Source organism: Colossoma macropomum, unplaced genomic scaffold (assembly GCF_904425465.1).
Source record: "Colossoma macropomum unplaced genomic scaffold, Colossoma_macropomum, whole genome shotgun sequence".
NCBI lineage: Eukaryota > Metazoa > Chordata > Actinopteri > Characiformes > Serrasalmidae > Colossoma > Colossoma macropomum.
The window spans coordinates 648,081-666,201 of record NW_023494791.1 but is presented as its reverse complement, the minus strand read 5'-3'; the positions used below and the strand labels follow the sequence as shown (position 1 = coordinate 666,201).

The window sequence follows — 18,121 nt, the reverse complement described above, 5'->3', positions numbered from 1 at the left end:
TATTTATACACTAATACTTTTGCTGAGTGTTTTCTCCACCAAGGAGCTTCTAGAGAAACTTACCGAGTCAGAACTGTTCACAGTGGTGGTGATAGGAACCAGACGTCCACCTCTAAAAGTGAGGCAAAATAGTCCCCAAAGAAAACTTATTATTTACGATTTTCCACTATTTTCCATCATCAACATTCCATATAGACTCAGAAGACTCGTGTAGGTTCACTGGTGGTTCTGGATAGTAAATAAAATGTCTATATTTGTGTTGTAGTCATGTCGACGTCTGGTTCCTATCACCACCACTGTAAAGACATGTTGGAAAATTTGGAAAATGGGTGGAGTTGCCCTTTAATAACATCTCCCCGCTATGTTGCATTATTAAACGCAGCTCAGGTGGAATGTAACAGACATCTGAGCGAGTGTTTCTGGGGGTCTGGCGTCGTTTCAGCGAATCATCGCGGGAACTGGAGTAGAGAAGGTGGAGCCTCGGAGCGGCTCCGGGCTCGGAAGGGAAGCGGCATCAGTCGGATGGAGTGCGCGGCGGGGAAGGGAAGGGAAGTGAGGGAAGGACGGAGGGGCTGCCAGCCTACTCCGCTCAAGCTGTGGCACATTTAAAGGAATTATAATACCCTGCGTGGTCACTCCTGCCTGTGATGCTGAAGGTAAGGCCACTTCTTTGTTCAGCTGACCCTTCAGGCAGCATCCGCGCAGTGATAGTGAAGCGCGGCGGTGCTGAAAGTTACCTTTTGTTTGTTGTCGTGGCGTGAAAAGGTCCAAAACCCTGGAATTAAAACAGCTGAGTGCTTCTGCTCGCCTTGTTCTGAAGTGTTGGCCAGCGTGTCTTTTGTTTTGCGTGATGCTCAAGCCTGCGTTAGATCTGTTATTATCATTATTGATTATTATTTTATTTATTATTTTGCAGAATAAAAAGGAGAATATGAGTTTGAGCTCTTTTGCTGAGGGTTTTCTCCACCAAGGAGCTTTTTACGAGGCTGAAGTTGGCTTCTTGTTGGAATTTTCCGTTCCACCTTAAATGGTGCAGCAGTTACATTCTGGCGCCTCGGGCGCCAGAATGTAACTGCTGCACCATTTAAGGTGGAACGGAAAATTCCAACAAGAAGCCAACTTCAGCTTCGTGTAAAGAGTAGCAAACATCCATCCATGCTTAAAGCTTCTTAAGAGCATCCAGCATCCCACTTCTAATGATCATAGAAGTTGTTTATATTCAGCATCACTTTGTTTTTGTTGTTTTTTACTCGTGCAAATACATTTTTCTACTTCTTTATTCAGTCGTAAGACGTGTGGACACCCAGCATGAAGAGCTCAGCCTGCCAGCACACACATACACACACTTAAAAGCAAGAAATCTGAGCTGTGAGCAGTTAAGAGAAGCTTTATGGGTAACAATGTGCAGCCTTTGTAGTGGAGAGGGTCGGGCATGGAGCTGAGTCGCCACTAGAGGGCTCTTCTCCCACGTTCTGGAATACTGTTGGAGATCTGCTGAGGTTGTTGGGCCTTGGAGGTCAACCAAGTGATCTTGTAACCAAACCAGAGATGATGCTTGCTGGTTCCCTCTGGCTGAGGCTGGGTCACGCCTGGTGGGCTACCTGCTGAAGCCCCACCTGGTCACGTGATCCAGATTTTAGTTGTAATCACGGTAACGACTTGCTTGGATAAGACAAAGAGACGCACAAAGAGTCTGTTCACCTGATCCAGGCATGGAAAACTGGGAATGTTTCAGTGTGACAGTAACTAAAGGGGAATTTATCCTTGGGAATGGCTCTGCTTAGAACCATGGGTTCTATATAGGACCGTTTGCATGATTAAATGGTTCTTTGCATGGTGAATTGGTTCTTCAGATTGATGGAGAATGTGTTGTATGTTTTGAAAATGGGTGCTAGAGCATCAAAAAGGGTTCTTCTGTTGTAACAAGCTTGACATCGTAGCAATTGAAGAACGCTTTTTGGTGCTATATAGAACTGTATGCAAGATATTCTCTCTCAGTCTAAAGGAAGCAATAGAACCTTTTTGGTGATAAATAGAACGCTTTTCAGAAAGATTCTGTACCATGTAGACCACATTCTCCATCAATTGGAAGAACCATTTCATGATGCAAAGAACCCTTTAATCATGCAGAAGGTTCTTTGAGTGTTCATGGTTAAATGTAGAAACATTTTCTTTGCTAAAGAACTCTTGAAGAACCACCATTTTTAGGTGTGTATATAAAAGGTATACAAGCCTGACATTTATAAAAATAGAAGAATCATTTTTAATGTTATATAGAACCTTATTCAAAACGGTTCTATATAGAACCATCTATAGCACATTCTCGATCAGTCTGAAGAACGCTTTCACGATGCAGAGAACCCTTTTATCATGCCAAGAGTTTTTTTTGGGTGTTCATAGTTCTGTATAGAACCATTTTACTAAAAACCCTTGAAGAACCATCATTTATACGTGTGTATATAAAACGTATATAAGCCTGACATTGTAAAAATAGAAGAACCCTTTGTGGTGCTGCATAGAACCATTTTTAAAGCACACAACACATTCTACATCCATCTGAAGAACCATTTTGCGATGCAGAGATCCATTAATCATGCAATGGTTCTTTTGAGTGTTTATGGTTCTATATAGAAACATTTTCTTTAATAAAGAACCGTTGAAGAACCACCTTTTTTAAGAGTGTACATAAAAGGTACACAAGCTTGACATCGTGAGAATACAGGAACCTTTTTTGGTGCTACGTAGAGCCATTTTCAAAACGTACAACCCGTTCTCCCTGAAGAACCATTTCACCATGCAAAGAACCATTTCACCATGCAAATAGTCCTATATAAAACTCATGGATCTAAAAAGAACCATTTCCTTTATGCATATTATTTTTATATTTTTCTTTTATTTTATATCTTCCGCTTATAGTCTGTGTGATTGTGTGTCTGTGTGTCTGTGTGATTGTGTGTCTGTGTGTCTGTGTGTGTCTGTATGTGACTGAAACACTCCTTATAGCTTTAACATTAATGGGCGGAGCAGAACTGCTGTTGCCTGAATGTAATATATTGGTTTTTGTGACATCACAAAAGCAGTGACTGTATTTGCAGCTTAAATTTCCATATATAAACCGTGCAGACGGTGGAGTGGACACTACATTCTGAGTCTTTAAGTACATCAAACTCTTTTCCGCACCGTTTTCCTGGATATGGGCCCTTTAATGTTGCACTGTTTGGCGCTGTGTGTTACACTAAACAGCACTGTAGTCAAATCACTGTACTAACTGGGACTTTATTTATACTGACTGTGTGTGAGGTTTGGGTTTGGAAGGCGTCCTCCTGTTGATGAGAAGAAAGACTAACAGCGCTCTCTGTTTCTGAAGAAGAACCCCCTCCGGTTCCACGTTGTCATTGAGCTGTCATTGTTATTTGGATCAGCATGTAAAGAACACATCAGAGGCCACGAGCGCTCTGTCTTTCAGAGTAGAGGGTAGAAACTGTGCCTGATATAAAGCGTTCCGCGCTGTGCCTCTCAAAAGACTGAGGGGAGCTGATTTTCCTGCAGCTCAGATCCAGCCGGAGGCTGTTATCTTTCAGATGACTTAGAACAGTGTCTGCTGCACTGCTAACCTTCCCAAGTCCTCGCGTGGCTCGTATCATAGCTAATTAACCAAGAAACGTCCGTGTTGTTGGGGACGTCCGAAATGAAACAGCCTGCATTTCTCAGAAGACTGGATATCAGATACGTCTGTCACTATCATTACATTTTAGTGGACATTTGATGGTGATATAATTGTGATTAACAGTTAAATTGTCTTCTTTGGTTCACTGTGTGCAGCTATTACAGTTCAAGCCTGAAGTGTCGCTCATAATCGCTCACCGCCGCCCTCTAAAGGCATCATCAACAAATATCAAATAAACAAACGTAGCTCAGCGCCGCCCTCTAAAGGCATCATCAACAAACAACAAATAAACAAATATCAAATAATCAAATATGAACTAAACAAATATCAAATAAACAAATGTCGCTCAGCGCCGCCCTCTAAAGATGTCATTAAGAAACATCAAATACACAAACGTCGCTCAGCGCCGCCCTCTAAAGGCGTCATTAGCTCAGTTTTACTATCGTCTTGTTGTAAAGGTCTTGAATAGAACATCCAGCTGCACTCTTCATTTTTTGGCAGGCCTCTCTAGGAACCAGTTTCCTATTGGGACGTCGTGTACAATTCAGAGTCGTTTCTCAGCTTTAGTGATGGTTCCTATTTTAACAGGTGGAATTTGTTGGGAAAGGAACTGAAACTGTTTGTTTTTAAACGATGAACATTTATTTATTTGTCAGTTAACTGTTTTCATGGTCAGTGGTTTGTTAACTTTAGGCCCAGTTAAATGGCAGATTTCTGTGTTTGTTTACTAGAAGGTCCGGCCGTTTCATTGTCTGTTGTGTTTAGACTTCCTCATTGCTGATCTCCTGGGAGAATAAGTGATGTCCTATTGCCTGCAGGACTGTATCTCTTCCCCTTTCCTGCTCTGTGACATGGTCAGTACAGAAGGATGTTTGGTTCACATGAGAAGCCTCTACAGGGTCTTGCACAATGAAGGGAAATAAAACTTTGTTGAGGGGGATTTCTTTTAAAAATAACTCTGCTGAGAGCCGCGGCTAGCTTTCTGACACCGAAAGAAAAAATAACAATGTACTGTTTATATACAGGACATTCAGCTGGAGAATGACCAAGTCACGGATTTGAGCGCTGTTGGAATTTAGCTGTTTTGTCTAGGACTTGACTAACTGAATGCAGATACACGAGGGCTCGAATCCTCCAGTACTCATTTGTTATGTTGGTGTTTTGTATTTGGAAGCTTCGTCTTTTTGAGCCATAAAAATTGAAGCCTAAAAGAAATTTCAGGCAGAACAGCTATTGTTAAAATATGGAGAATAAATCACAGCTGGATTAGTTGAATGCTTTATAATCTCGTGCCGTGCGTCCTCTTCACCTCACCTCACCACAACAAACTGCTCCACTTTCCACCGAAGCTGAAAGACCAGACACAGCTCAGAGCAGGAGTGGCCAAAATATAACATCACAATACACAGTATGTATCTCAGTATTTATTGAGGTTTCATTCGTTGGAAAAGGAAAAAACAGAACCAGTAGTGCCACATTTAAACGTACTGTGAAGAACCATGAATACAGTGATTAGTGTTCAGCAGTCTGCTGCACTAAATACAACTGAACAGGTCTAGTTCTGCTCTGCTTGTGATGAAACAGGCAGTTGTTCTGTTTTGTTTAGGTGCTGATATGCATGATATTCTCAGATAAGCGTAATATGTCACGATCACGATAACAGTTACAGTCCTGATAGCAAGTGGGCCACTGTCGGCCCGCTGATGGCAAAGCTGGTGGTCCCCTGGCATTTTGCTCAGCATTTTTTCATGCGGCCCACCAGTGTTTAATCAGAGTAATAGACAAAATCCCACTTATCATCACTCATTTTCCCCTCACAGTCCAATTTACTGATTTTTCCTTCCTTTCTTTAGTTACACTTTGTAAATTAGTTTAGTAAACAATTTCAGTCCAGCACAGACAGCTACAACATTTTCTGTGAAGTCGTTTTATATCAGGCCTGGTCATTATTTTTTCTCAGTTCCCAGATAGCGAGCATATATCAGTCCGCCGGCTTGGTAAGGGCGGCACCCCGCTGACTGTTTGCCACTGCTGGTCCCCCTCAGACCACCCAGATTACTGTCCTGCATACAAGCTCTAACTAGTTTTTAATCTCCTCAAACAGGTTTTAAATGCACAGAGACTTTTATTTTAGAAAATAACCTTAGACAAATATTACAAGCAACTGAGAGATAAAAAAAAATGACTAGGCCTGATGTAAAATGAATTTATAGAAAATGTTGCTGACACTGAGCTGGATTAAAACTATTTAATGAAATAATGCACAAAAAATATAAAGAAAGGAAGCAAAAATCAGTAAATTGGACTGTGAGTGGAAAATGAGTGATCATATGTGGAATTTTGTCTAATACTCTGCTTAGCCGCTGGTGGACCGCCCGGAAAAACGCTGAGCAAAACACCAGTGGACCACCAGATTTGCCGTTAGTAGGCCGACAGTGGCCCACTATCCTCTTGCTGTCTGGGTTGTTTGTAATATTTGTATTTAAAATCTGTTTGAGGAGACTAACTAGTTAGAGCTTGTATGCAGGACAGTGATCTGGGTGGTCTGAGGGGGGACCAGCAGTGTCAAACAGTCAGAGGGGTGCTGACCGTATCAAGCCGGCGGACTGATGTATGCTCTCTGCTCTACCTCGGAGCACTTTAAAGGACTTGTATCCTCACTTTCTTGTCTTTTATTGCTTTCCTGAGCTCCAGCTGTTCCATTTGTGTGTGTTTGTGTCAGAAACAGTTATATTTCACATTTACATGACCACTGAAGAATGGAAGCTAGAATTGGAATGGAAGCTATTTTCCTTAATAGGTTCTCTGACTCTAGAACAGCAGGAGAGATTGTGAGCGTAGACGAGTCTGTACTGTATGTCTTTGAGTCTGTGGAGCGCTGAGCTGGAGACACTGAGCCGCTGCTAATGTAAAATAAAGCAGGGTTATTTGTTTCACCAGCTTAGCTTTGTTTATACTGAGACCCACCAAACGTGCAGTCGTAAAGTCCCGAACGTCTGCTGGGGCTGCTCCACTACACAGACGCGCTGAGCGCAGAAACCCTGTGATTTGCTTTAAAAGCAGCCTTTCCGTGTCTGATTAGCTGCTAGCAAACTGCTAATTTCCGCTAGCGTCCCTATGGGAATTTGTAGTGTTGTTAGCGCCAGGCTAACAGTGTGTTTTCACATCTGATGCCAGTTCTAGCTCATACACAAGCGTTCTCAGCTCATAACAGGCGTACAGGTTCTTTATTCTGTGTGCTGTTTTAGCTTCACTGTGTTTCTCAATATCATTAAAACAGACTTAGCATATTAGCCATCTGCTAAGTTGTCTCTTGGGTTTGTTAGTTAAGGGAGTGGTTCTGTTTAAGACCAAGAGTTCTGTGTAGAACCATTTCATTTCATTGTTATTCTCCAGGGTATATTTCGGTTTCTCCGTCTGAATTTACCTGCCCAGATCTTAAGGCAAGTTATTCAGTAACTGCATGAAATAAATGTAAAGTGTTGGTGTTTTTTTTGTAAAAGCTCCCCTCAAATCAACAGAACATGTTTTTTGATCATAAATATAATGTCATATGCTTACAATTTACTGCTAAAAGCCAAAAATCTTAGATGCTCTTTGTATTTGTTTATAAAAATATATTTTTTTACAGAGCAGATCACTGAAGAGACGCCGTCTGAGATCCAGTTTGTATCTCAGATTTGTGGAAAATGGGTCGACTTTCAGTAGACAAAAATTGTGAGTTCAGCTTCTTTTATTATAAGGGTTTAAAATTATATCACTATCATTATATCAGAAGACAGTTACAGCTCTCATACGACCCCCACCTTTAGAATGTACCTTATAAAATATGAAAGTTATGAAGTAAAGAATATGACTAAGTGTGTTTTGGAACCACCGGTGGTTCCATGGAGTTAAAGAGGTTAAATGGGTCTTTGCATGGTGAAATCATTCATGTTGATGGAGAATGTGTTGTGTATGGTTCTATATGGAACCTTTTTGAAAATGACTCTATACATCACCAAAAAGGGGTCTTCTGTTGATACAAGCTTGACAGTAGCACAACACTTTTTGGTGCTATAGAGAACCATTTCACCGTGCAAATAACCATTTAAGTGTAAAAAGGTCTTATGTAGAACCCATGTTTCTAAATAGAACCATTCATTTTTCTAAAGAACCCTTGAAGAACCATCTTTTTTAAGTGTCGTCTAGTGAGCACAGAATATAGTTCAGTCACAGAGAACACAAAGTGTAAACTGGCTAAATAAAACCTGTTAAGTGGTTTTCAACCATCAGTTATTCATTTGATTGCATTTTATAGATTAAGATTTAAGTAAAACAGGTATTTTCATGCAGACAGTGGGACTATATTTATGATTGTGATTAATTATATGACAGCATGTCGCAAAATATGATATGCTTCTCTGAGCACATTGTGGGTGTCGTCAGTACTTAAACACTCCCCAACTGCATGTTTGATTACAACTAGAGCCTAATTAGTCCTGTTTAATTGCATTTATGGCAGCACAGTGTGTGAAATGTTGAATACAAATTATTGGATTTATAGTTTTTGATAATATTTTTGTGTGGCACTACTTTGTCTGTTCTAACTTATCAAATGTCAGAAAAATAAAAATAATGATATGGTGTATCGTGAAAACCAGTCAAATGCAGCTGTGGTCCAGTTGACTAACTGTGTCAGTATTAGTATTTAGACATTTAAGCAGTTTTCTAATCAATTCTAACTGAATGTCTTTACTAGGGCTGGGTTAATATGACAATATGTATTGTTATTGTGATAAATTATGTCACAATACAATATAATATACTTGTTTCATTATAAAGAGAGCAAAATTAGTCTTATTTAACTGAATTCAGTGCCAAACATTGAATAAAAAATATTTTATTCAATGGTTTTTATTCACAGTTTTTGATAGTATTTTTAAAATGTAGCACTCCTGGCTCTTTTTTGTCTGATTAGATGTCAGAAATAACAAATATTGTGACATATTGTGAAAATTTCTTGATGTATTGTGATATTTTACACTGATCAGGCGTAACATTTTGACCACCTCCTTGTTTCTACGCTCATTGTCCATTTTATCAGCTCCACTTACTATATAGGTGCACTTTGTAGTTCTACAGTTACAGACTGTAGTCCATCTGTTTCTCTGATACTTTGTTAGCCCCCTTTTACCCTGTTCTTCAGTGGTCAGGACCCCCATGGACCCTCACAGAGCAGGTACTATTTGGGTGGTGGGTCATTCTCAGCACTGCAGTAACACTGACGTGGTGGTGGTGTGTTAGTGTGTGTTGTGCTGGTACGAGTGGATCAGACAGAGCAGCACACAGTAGACAAATGCTTTTTGACAGAAAAGTGATTCTGAGAAATATCAGTAAGCAGTATAAGTCTGTAAGAATGATGTTGGGGTCAGCGCTTAAATACACTGATCCCAGTGTTGGTGCACGATCATCCTTTTGAAGAGAGGAGGAATCTCTGGAGGGTGATGTGAGTGAAGACTCTGATCCAGACTGAGTCCCACCAAGACGGCTGCTTAGTGCTGTTATCCCCACACTGAGCTACTGCAGGACCATCTAATGTTTACATATAGAAGAAGAGTCAGGCACTGAATGAGTGGATTAGCAGTGGCCATCTGCTCTTTAGTGTGCTGGCCAGAATGCTCTGGAAGTGATCACGGACTCATGATCACATATTTGGATCATGTTGGACGTTATGCAGTACTCAGTGCTGACCTTCTGGCCTTGATTTCCAGGTGATTCTATATAACTGCAGTAGAGCACCAACTATAAAGACCACAAACGGGAACAAACAAAGACGTCTGGCTGGTGCCATAGCTGTGTTAGATCATTAGAAGAATCTGTTATGTTCTCTCCTTGTTCACTCTAGACTTTAGAACTTTCCTGTTTAAGGTCATGATCGGACCTTGAAGTATGATTCTGACAGTTTTACGAAACTTCTGCTTTATTAAATGGCTGAGATGTAAACCGAGTCGTTCAGAGTGGTTTGGTGTGAAATGCTCTGTTCTACACTCTCACAAAAGATGGTGCTTCAGCAGTTCTTTAGTAAAGAAAATGGATCTGTATAGAACCATAAACGCTCAAAGAACCCTTTGTATGGTTAAAAGGTTCTTTGCATCATGAAAGAGTTCCTCAGATCGATGGAAAATGTGCATGAATGTGCTATAGATGTATCTACAGCACAGCCATCTACAGCACATTCTCCATCAGTCTGAACAACGCTTTTATGATTCGAAGAACCCTTTACTCAGGCAAATAGTTCTTTGAGTGTTCATGGTTCTATATAGAAGCATTTTCTTTACTAAGGAACCCTTGAAGCACCATCTTTAAGAGTATAGATAAACTTACTGAGTCAGAACTGTTCACAGTGGTGGTGATAGGAACCAGACGTCCACCTCTAAAAGCTCCCTCACAGAAAGTTACTACATGAAATGGTTATGAATTCACTGCCTGATGACTGAGACACTGTTTTATGATAGTTTAGAGAACTTAAACTCCATTCATGGTGGAGGGATACATGCAGGGCGCCGTGAGGCAAAATAGTCCCCAAAGAAAACGTATTATTTCAGATTTTCCACTATTTTCCATCATCAACATTCCATATAAACTCAGAAGACTCGTGTAGGTTCACTGGTGGTTCTGGATAGTAAATAAAATGTCTATATTTGTGTTGTAGTCATGGCGACCCCTGGTTCCTATCACCACCACTGTAAAGACATCTGAACCATTTCACACCAAACCACTCTGAACGAAAATTTTGAGAAATGAGTGGAAAGTGAGTGAAACTGAAGAGGGCTGTGATGAGCGCTTGTCTCTTAACCGTGTGTGACGTGTGTTAAGTATGTGTTGAGTTTTTAACTGGTGACATTTGTGTTCCTACTGCAGGCCAGATTTCCTCCTCGGGGGACAATAAAGATGTAATGTAATCAAATTGAATTGAATACCACAGCCAATATTTTCCGGTGACCAGACATCCTCGCGGCATCTGCTACCAAAACTAGTCCAAAGCCGTCTCTGTGGAGCTGACCTGCTATTGTTTCTGAGCTGTATTAGGTAGGAAGGATGTATTTATTGAACTCTGGGGAATGTTTTGGGTTACTGCACTAAAATATCTGTATTTTATTCATGTTAAATCATTTATAACTACAGAAATAAACGTTACATTTCACTGTATTGCTAATCTATGCAAATTTAACTCAGTTTCTACATTATGATCTGAAGCAGCTTGATTTTCTCCTCTCTCTCAGAGATGAAAGCTTTAAGTGCTGTTTATCTGATGGGGGCAGTTTTGGGGTCGACCAGCTCTTCCAGGTGGTTGTTAGGAGCCACATTTTCTCTGCTTTTATCATTTTTTGCTCTTATGGTTTTATGGCTCAAGCTCAACCGAGTACGGTTCCACCTCTGAATATTGTAAACTTTACTACTTGGGTTTTGTGTAACTGAAGCTGGAGGGTTTTTATGTAATGTGCATTAAGAAAGACAGACAGTAACATGTCAAACCACATGAGATCTTCTGTTACATCGATTTTCAATCACCTTGTAGTGGCAAGTATATGACAAACGTATTGTCATAATCAGGACGAACCTTGTATCTCCAGAATGATGATGATGTTAGTTTTTAATTTTTTGACACAATTTGAAGTCGTCAGCTGTTTTGTACATCGTCTCATAATTTTATGATGACCGGACCTACAGAAATGGTCCAGAATAACTTGGAATAAATAATTTTTCTATTAACTTCCATTAAAAGTAATGAACGATATGCAAACATTTTGCATATACATATCTGCTGATATCAGATTAAGACCGAAAGATTAATCGTTTTGAAATCAACATTGCGATATAAAAGAGTGCAGTTTTCAAATCGCAAGTGCTGCAATTAGTTATACACTACGTTATCAACATTGTCGTAAGTTTTATTTGGGAAATTTAACCCAATAACACAGAGCGGGGGGCTTATAGATGAGTTAGGCCAATCAAAATCAACCAAACTCCCATTTTCTGTGGCATCACAACCACAACTGGCAGTCTGGCGCACCAGGTTCAGCGTTCAAGCCTCAATCCAGAAAAATTGATGTTTCTGGCCAAAAAAACAGGCCTGGGCCTCAATACATGAACAGTAATCGCAATTTAAATTGCAGTCATAATATGTGATATTTTCCTTGAATCGTTCAGCCCTGTATCAGATATCTACATCAGCCCACACTTCCCGTATCCATGCGTCCCCAGTATTAGGCCCTCTGTTATGTGCTGAAGTAATCAGATCATGAGCGAATGGGACGTCTGGCTCGTCCTCGCAGTCACAGCAGATGCAAGTATTGTTACCAAACAAACAAATGAATGCTCTGAATAGCTGCCAATCAGCCGCATGACTAGCTTGTTTTCTGTGTCTGTGTTGGTGTAACAGCTTGAACATGATCACTGTGGGCATGGATTCTTCGTTTCCCAGCTTCTGTTGGCTTCTTTATATCAGTTATGTGAAATTTGTGATTTCATGATTGGCAGGTTCATTTGTGTCCTGTATTGTAGACACGCCTCTCAAGCGGCGAGGCGTCGCTGAACACAGCAGAGTGGACACTTACCCGCTGATGGCATCAGAATTGATCATGAATATGCAAATTGACTCTGACGAATCACAGCTGTGTCTTCATGTCTTCTGCGCTGACGTGATGTTTTTGAAGGAACGCTGCGTTCCACAATTTTGTGTCCATTGCTCTTGAATTGTGCTTCAGAGAGGAGCGTCGGATTACCGTTTAAACTGAGCTTTAGGGAATGAGTGGTGTGCACTGGAATTTGAGTACAGAGTTATTCTCTCCCGGTTGAGCAGACAATAAGAAATTCAATCTTTCTCTATTAAAATTGTATCCATAACATCGTTTTGCTTTAACTAAGAGGCTCCGGAGAAACCATTACAACAGAGTCAGCAGCTCTCTGGAGCAGCGTTGCAGCGATTCTCGGTTTAGACGCCTCTCTGAGCAAAACATCTTATTAATGTTGAAGGACTCAGCAGCTAAATCTGTCAGTGAGTCACTCTCTCCCTTTATTCCAGCTTCCGTTCTCTTCAGGAGACTCACTTTCAGTTCCTCAAAGAATCTGCAGACACACCTCCAAAGTTCAGTCTTAGAAGCTGGTTGATCATTTTCTGAAGTAATCAAACACATTCAGTGGTGTTGAGGTCTGGACTCTGGGGTGGTCAGTCCATCGTTCAGCTTCTTTGTTTGATGTGTCCGTCTCCTCTTCTCAGTGAGGTTCTTCTTGATCAGCTACACATCCTTTCAGACCCACAGCGCTGAGTCGTCTTCTCACAGTGGAAGGATGGACAGAAACACCTGTGGATGTTTTCAGATCTGATCAGCTTGATTTTCTCCTCTCTCTCAGAGATGAAAGCTTTAAGTGCTGTTTATCTGATGTGGGCAGTTTTGGGGTCGACCAGCTCTTCCAGGTGGTTGTTAGGAGACACATTTTCTCTGTAGCTTTAATCAGTTTTTGCTGTTATATTGTTCTTGTGGTTTTAGGCCTTAAACTCAACCATATATGGTTCCACCTCTGTATATTGAAATGTTACTGCTGGGTTTTATGTAACTGAAGTTGGAGAACTTCTTACGGAATAAAGTAAATAAGGACAGTAACATGTCGAACCACGTCAAATATTCTATTGCATCCATTTTCATTCACCCTGTAGTGGCAAGTGACACACACACTGTCGCCATCAGGTCAAACCTGGTCCTGAAAGGTAAATTTCCTTGAGAACAGAAAACGTCCTTATCTCTTAGTACAAGTTAATATAAAGTCATTTTGGAGCGTTGCTATTGGTCCATTCCTTTTTTTTCTCAAAAGGGCAGGCAGAATTTTTTATTTTTAAATATGCAAAAAATGATGGAGATGAAGGCAGTCACGGGCAGTTTGGTCAAATATAAACCCATACACAAGACATTCTCTATCAGTCTAAAGGACCATTTGATGCAAGAACCCTGTAATCATGCAAAGGGTCTTTGATTGTTTATGGTTCTAAATAGAATGTCCTCTTTGGATTGTAACAATACTGGAACCCTTTTTAGTGCTACATACTTCAAAAAGAAGGTTGATCAAGGTTCTTCAAGGGTTTGTTTGTAAAGAAAATGGTTTTATATAGAACCGTTTTAAAAATAGTTCTATGTAGCACCAAAAAGGGTTCTGCCATTGTATACAAGCTTGACATCGTAGCAACAGCAGAACCCTTTTTGGTGCTACATAGAATCCATTTCATGATGCAGAGAACCCTTTAATCATGCAGAGGGTTTGTTGAGTGTTCGTGGCTCTATCTAGAACAATTTTCTTTACTAAGGAGCCCTTGAAGAACCATCTTTATGAGTGTACTCCAGCAGCCGCACATGATCCTGCCTCCACTGCAGATGTGTGCTGTGTGACGGTTCTGGACAGGAGGCTCATTATTCACACGTTCTCAGATTGAGCTGCTGCGCTAATGGATGAAACCCAGTGGGACGGGCGCAGTTTTCAGCCTCCACGCTGCCAGTGATGCGCCCTGCCTGCAGGACCCTGGAGACCAGCGCTAGGTCGAGTGAAGCCTCAGTGGGAGCCAGTGACCTGGACCGGGAGCAGCTAAATGGCAGATGGCCTCATGTTGGTTTGAAGTTGTCATACAGATTGGTCCTCTCGTCTGATGGATCTGGGCTGCGTGGCGACACCAGACCACCCTCTGTTAGAGTAAATTACTGACCCAGAGCTGGGCGATATGGCAGAAACACACATGATGTGTCATGATATGTATTTTTTCTGACTTCTGATAAGCAGGAAAAGACAAAATAGTGCTACATTTTAAAATACAGTTGTTTCTGTTCATCATTTCACACACTGTGCTGCTCTAAATCCAGTTAGACAGGATTAATTAAGCTCTCACAGTTGAAGTGTTCTCAGTACTGACGACATCCATGATATACTCAGACATATTGTGACAATTTACCACAATAACGATGAATATTGTCATATTGCCCAGCCCTATACTGACCCACTCATTATTTTGACCAGGGGTGTCAAACTCAACCACTAAAAAGGGCCTTATTACAAAATCTCAACAAATCCATGGGCCAGCTGTGTTTTTATGACCCGAACTGGCCATTGTTTTTTCAAAATATGCCAAAACTACAACGGCAAAAAAGGCACTGAATACTTGAACGATTAAAAAATAATTAAAAATAAAAACTAATTGTTTTATATAAAATGATGGGCTATATAAGCTGCAGGTAACTCTTAAACTTCGTTAAGTGTCCCTGATGTACTGTAGGTTTTTAAAACTGCCCATTTGCTTGAACTAGACTCCTGGCATCTTTTTATATATAATGTCCCATAGATCATTGTTGAGGAGGGGGTGGGAGCACACATTATGTTGCAGTGCATGCTGGGAACTGTAGTGCAGCTCATGGTGAAATGAGCTGATATTAATAGAAAATTTAAATAATTTTGCAGGCTAAACAGGACTGTGCCACGGGCCTGACTTGGGCCTTGTGTTTGACACATGGGATTTAGAGTATGGGCTGGATTCAGCTCAGAATAAGAATATAGGGAATTTCGTTTCATAACACTTTGAGGAGAGGAAAAGCTGTGCTAATTAGAAATGAGTGTGGTAATTTCATTATTCAGATATTTGTCTTGGTGTTTGTTTTCTAATGTAGGTGTTAGTTAATAATTTATATTTGTTTGACTAAAGAAATGAAATGAATTGTGTAATTTTGGGACACAAGCAGTTGATGTTGTCTTATGTTTGAAGGATCTGGCGATGTTCCAGCCACAGAAGGTTCCTGAATGTGGTTTACATGCGTGTGAAACCTCATTACGGATGAGCATATGGGGGAAATGATGTTTCAGCAGTTTTATTGCTGACATGAAGAATGTTGGAAATGTAGTTATCAGATCATTTGTTCTGTATCTTTTGGAGCAGTAACCTGTAATAACTGTAATAACTGTAGTAAATAGAGGGTGATGTGGACTGTGAGATGTGATGTGGGAGAATAATTAACAAGGGCACTAAAACTGGTAAGACAACATAAAAATAGTGCAGTGTCTGTTGCCCTTTACAGTGTCTGTAAATTTCATGAGGAATGGACTAAAATTACTTGGAGGAAAAAATTCTGGTTCCATTGACTTACATTGAAGTAAAGTATGTTTTTTTCCTTCTGTGAAGTTTCCATTTTGGAGATACGAGGTTTTGTTCCAACAACAGCGATATTGTGATGTAGTTTATCTTAAATATAAATACGGTCTTATTGCCCAGCCCTGCGTCCGACCTGCTCGGCTATAGGTTCAGTGTTCTTAGGCTGGATTCTCATTATCTCACAGTGACTCAGGCCTTTTTATCTTACCTGTTCAGCTAATGATGCTTTATTACCTTTAATTGGTAATCACGTCCCACACGCTGCCTTTTTAACGTTCTCCGTCTACGGAACCACCTTCGCACAGCTCTCACACACTGACCACATTAATCAGAACCTGAATCAGTAGCTGAGTCAGGAGAGAGTACCGAGGAGAGTCTAGCTGTCTGGTAATGAAGCGGCGATGGAGGCTCTGCCGCCTCACCAGCCGCTCAGTGTTTGTTTCCCAGTTCCAGAGGAAGGAACAGAACCGATTGTGCGTGTCCTTCCGCTCTGCCTTCTTTCCCAGGTTCTTACTGCCCACAGTGTGTGCGGAACGCGGATGTGTTTGGCACCTGCTTACTGCAGTGTTTCTGCAGGATAAAGATTTGTTTGCGCTTTTATTTATTTATTTATTTATTTATTCCTGTTTTTAACGACACGATTCTGAGTCTCAGAATAACATTTATCATTTCATTTTATATTCTAATCTAGACTCTTAAAAGATGGTTTTTCAGGGGTTCTTTAACAAAGGGAATGATTCTTTTTAGAACCATGAGTTCTATACAGAACCATTTATTGCTTAGATGTTTTTAGGCATGGTGAAATGGTTCTTCAGACGGATGGAGAATGAGTATTTTAAAAAAGGTTCTATATAGAACTGTATACAATACATTGCATTAATCTGAAGAATCATTTTACCATGCACAGAACCATTTAAGCATGAATGCTTATGTATAGAACTTGTGGTTCTAAATAGAACATTTTGGTGCTTATAGAACCATTTTTAAAAAGATTGAATAGAGAACTGTATACAACATTTGCATTAATCTGAAGAACGAATTCACCATGGAAAGAACCATTTAAGCATGAAATGCTTTTATATAGAACTTGTGGTTCTAAATAGAACCATTTTAGGTGTTCTGTGTTCTACATAGAAAGATATATAAGACATTGCATCAAACTGAAGAACCATTTCTCCATGCAGAGAACTGTTTAAGCATGAAATGCTTCCATATAGAACAGATGGTTCTAGGTAGAGCCATTCCCTTTACTGAAGAACCCTTGAGGAACCGTCTTTAGGAGTGTACAGTCCTCATGTTCTGGATTTCTCTTGTTGGAGGTCTGAATGTAGATGTTTTTCAGGGAGAGGATGGCGCTGGTCAGAAGGTGGTGAGGCTCCTGCTCTGTCCGAACTCCTGATCTGTTAATTAATGACTTATTAACTGATTTTTGTTCTGTTCTTCCGGCCGTCAGTCGCTGCTGCGCCCACTGGAGTGTGCAGCGATGGCTGAATGCGGAGGTCTTATTAGACTCCGATGGAGCGGAAGGGCCTCGTACAGAGAACCGTGAGCGTGCTGGGCTGCGTTATGTGTTTAAGGGGATCTGGCCGCCGTGCAGGGCTAATGGAAGCCCACAGTGCTCTGATTCCATTTCTGAGTCGTTTTTATTTATTTATTTATTTATTTTCTGCCTTCTTTCAGAAAGAAACCCTCTATTTTAACCCACAAAGGCTGCTGACTGCAGATGGAGATCTGTGACCTGATTCCTGATTTTTCCCCTACTCATCGCTCCCATAATCCTCCTTTTCTGTGTGCAGAAGTCAGAGACCACCTTCACCATTTTCAGTAATAGTTAATACGGTCAATAAATACGAGTTAATCGGGAGAAATTTGTGGGGAGATTAGATGTAAGATGATCCACCTGCATGAAGGAGAAACTCAAAGGAGTTTAAAAACTGATTAAAGCTACCGAGAAAATGTCTCCTAACAACCACCTGGAACAGCGACCCCAAAACTGCCTCAATCAGATAAACAGCACTTAAACTTGCACACCAGACTCTTTAAGAACTGGTTCTTTAGTAAAGGCAGTGGTTCTATAGAGAATCAAGGTGACTCAAAGAACCACCTGAATGGATCATTTATTATTTATTTATTTATTTATTTATTTTCTTTTTGCATGATCAAATGTTTTTACTCCGTGATGGAAAACCAGTTGTGAATACTTACTTAAAGAACCGTTTACAATGGTTCTGTATACACTCTTAAAAAGGATGGTTCTTTAAGGGTTTTTATTAAAGAAAATGGTTCTG

The 18,121-nt window shown here is 40.5% G+C and overlaps 1 protein-coding gene across 1 annotated transcript in view; it reads left to right on the top strand.

Annotated features, from left to right (window-relative positions):
• Positions 1-523: 523 nt before the first annotated feature.
• LOC118810079 (signal-induced proliferation-associated 1-like protein 2) overlaps positions 524-18,121 on the top strand; it is a 183,621-nt gene continuing 166,023 nt past the window's right edge. The window contains exon 1 of the mRNA XM_036573604.1: positions 524-656. The gene's annotated coding sequence lies outside the window, so the exon portion shown is untranslated. The remainder of the gene's footprint in view (positions 657-18,121) is intronic.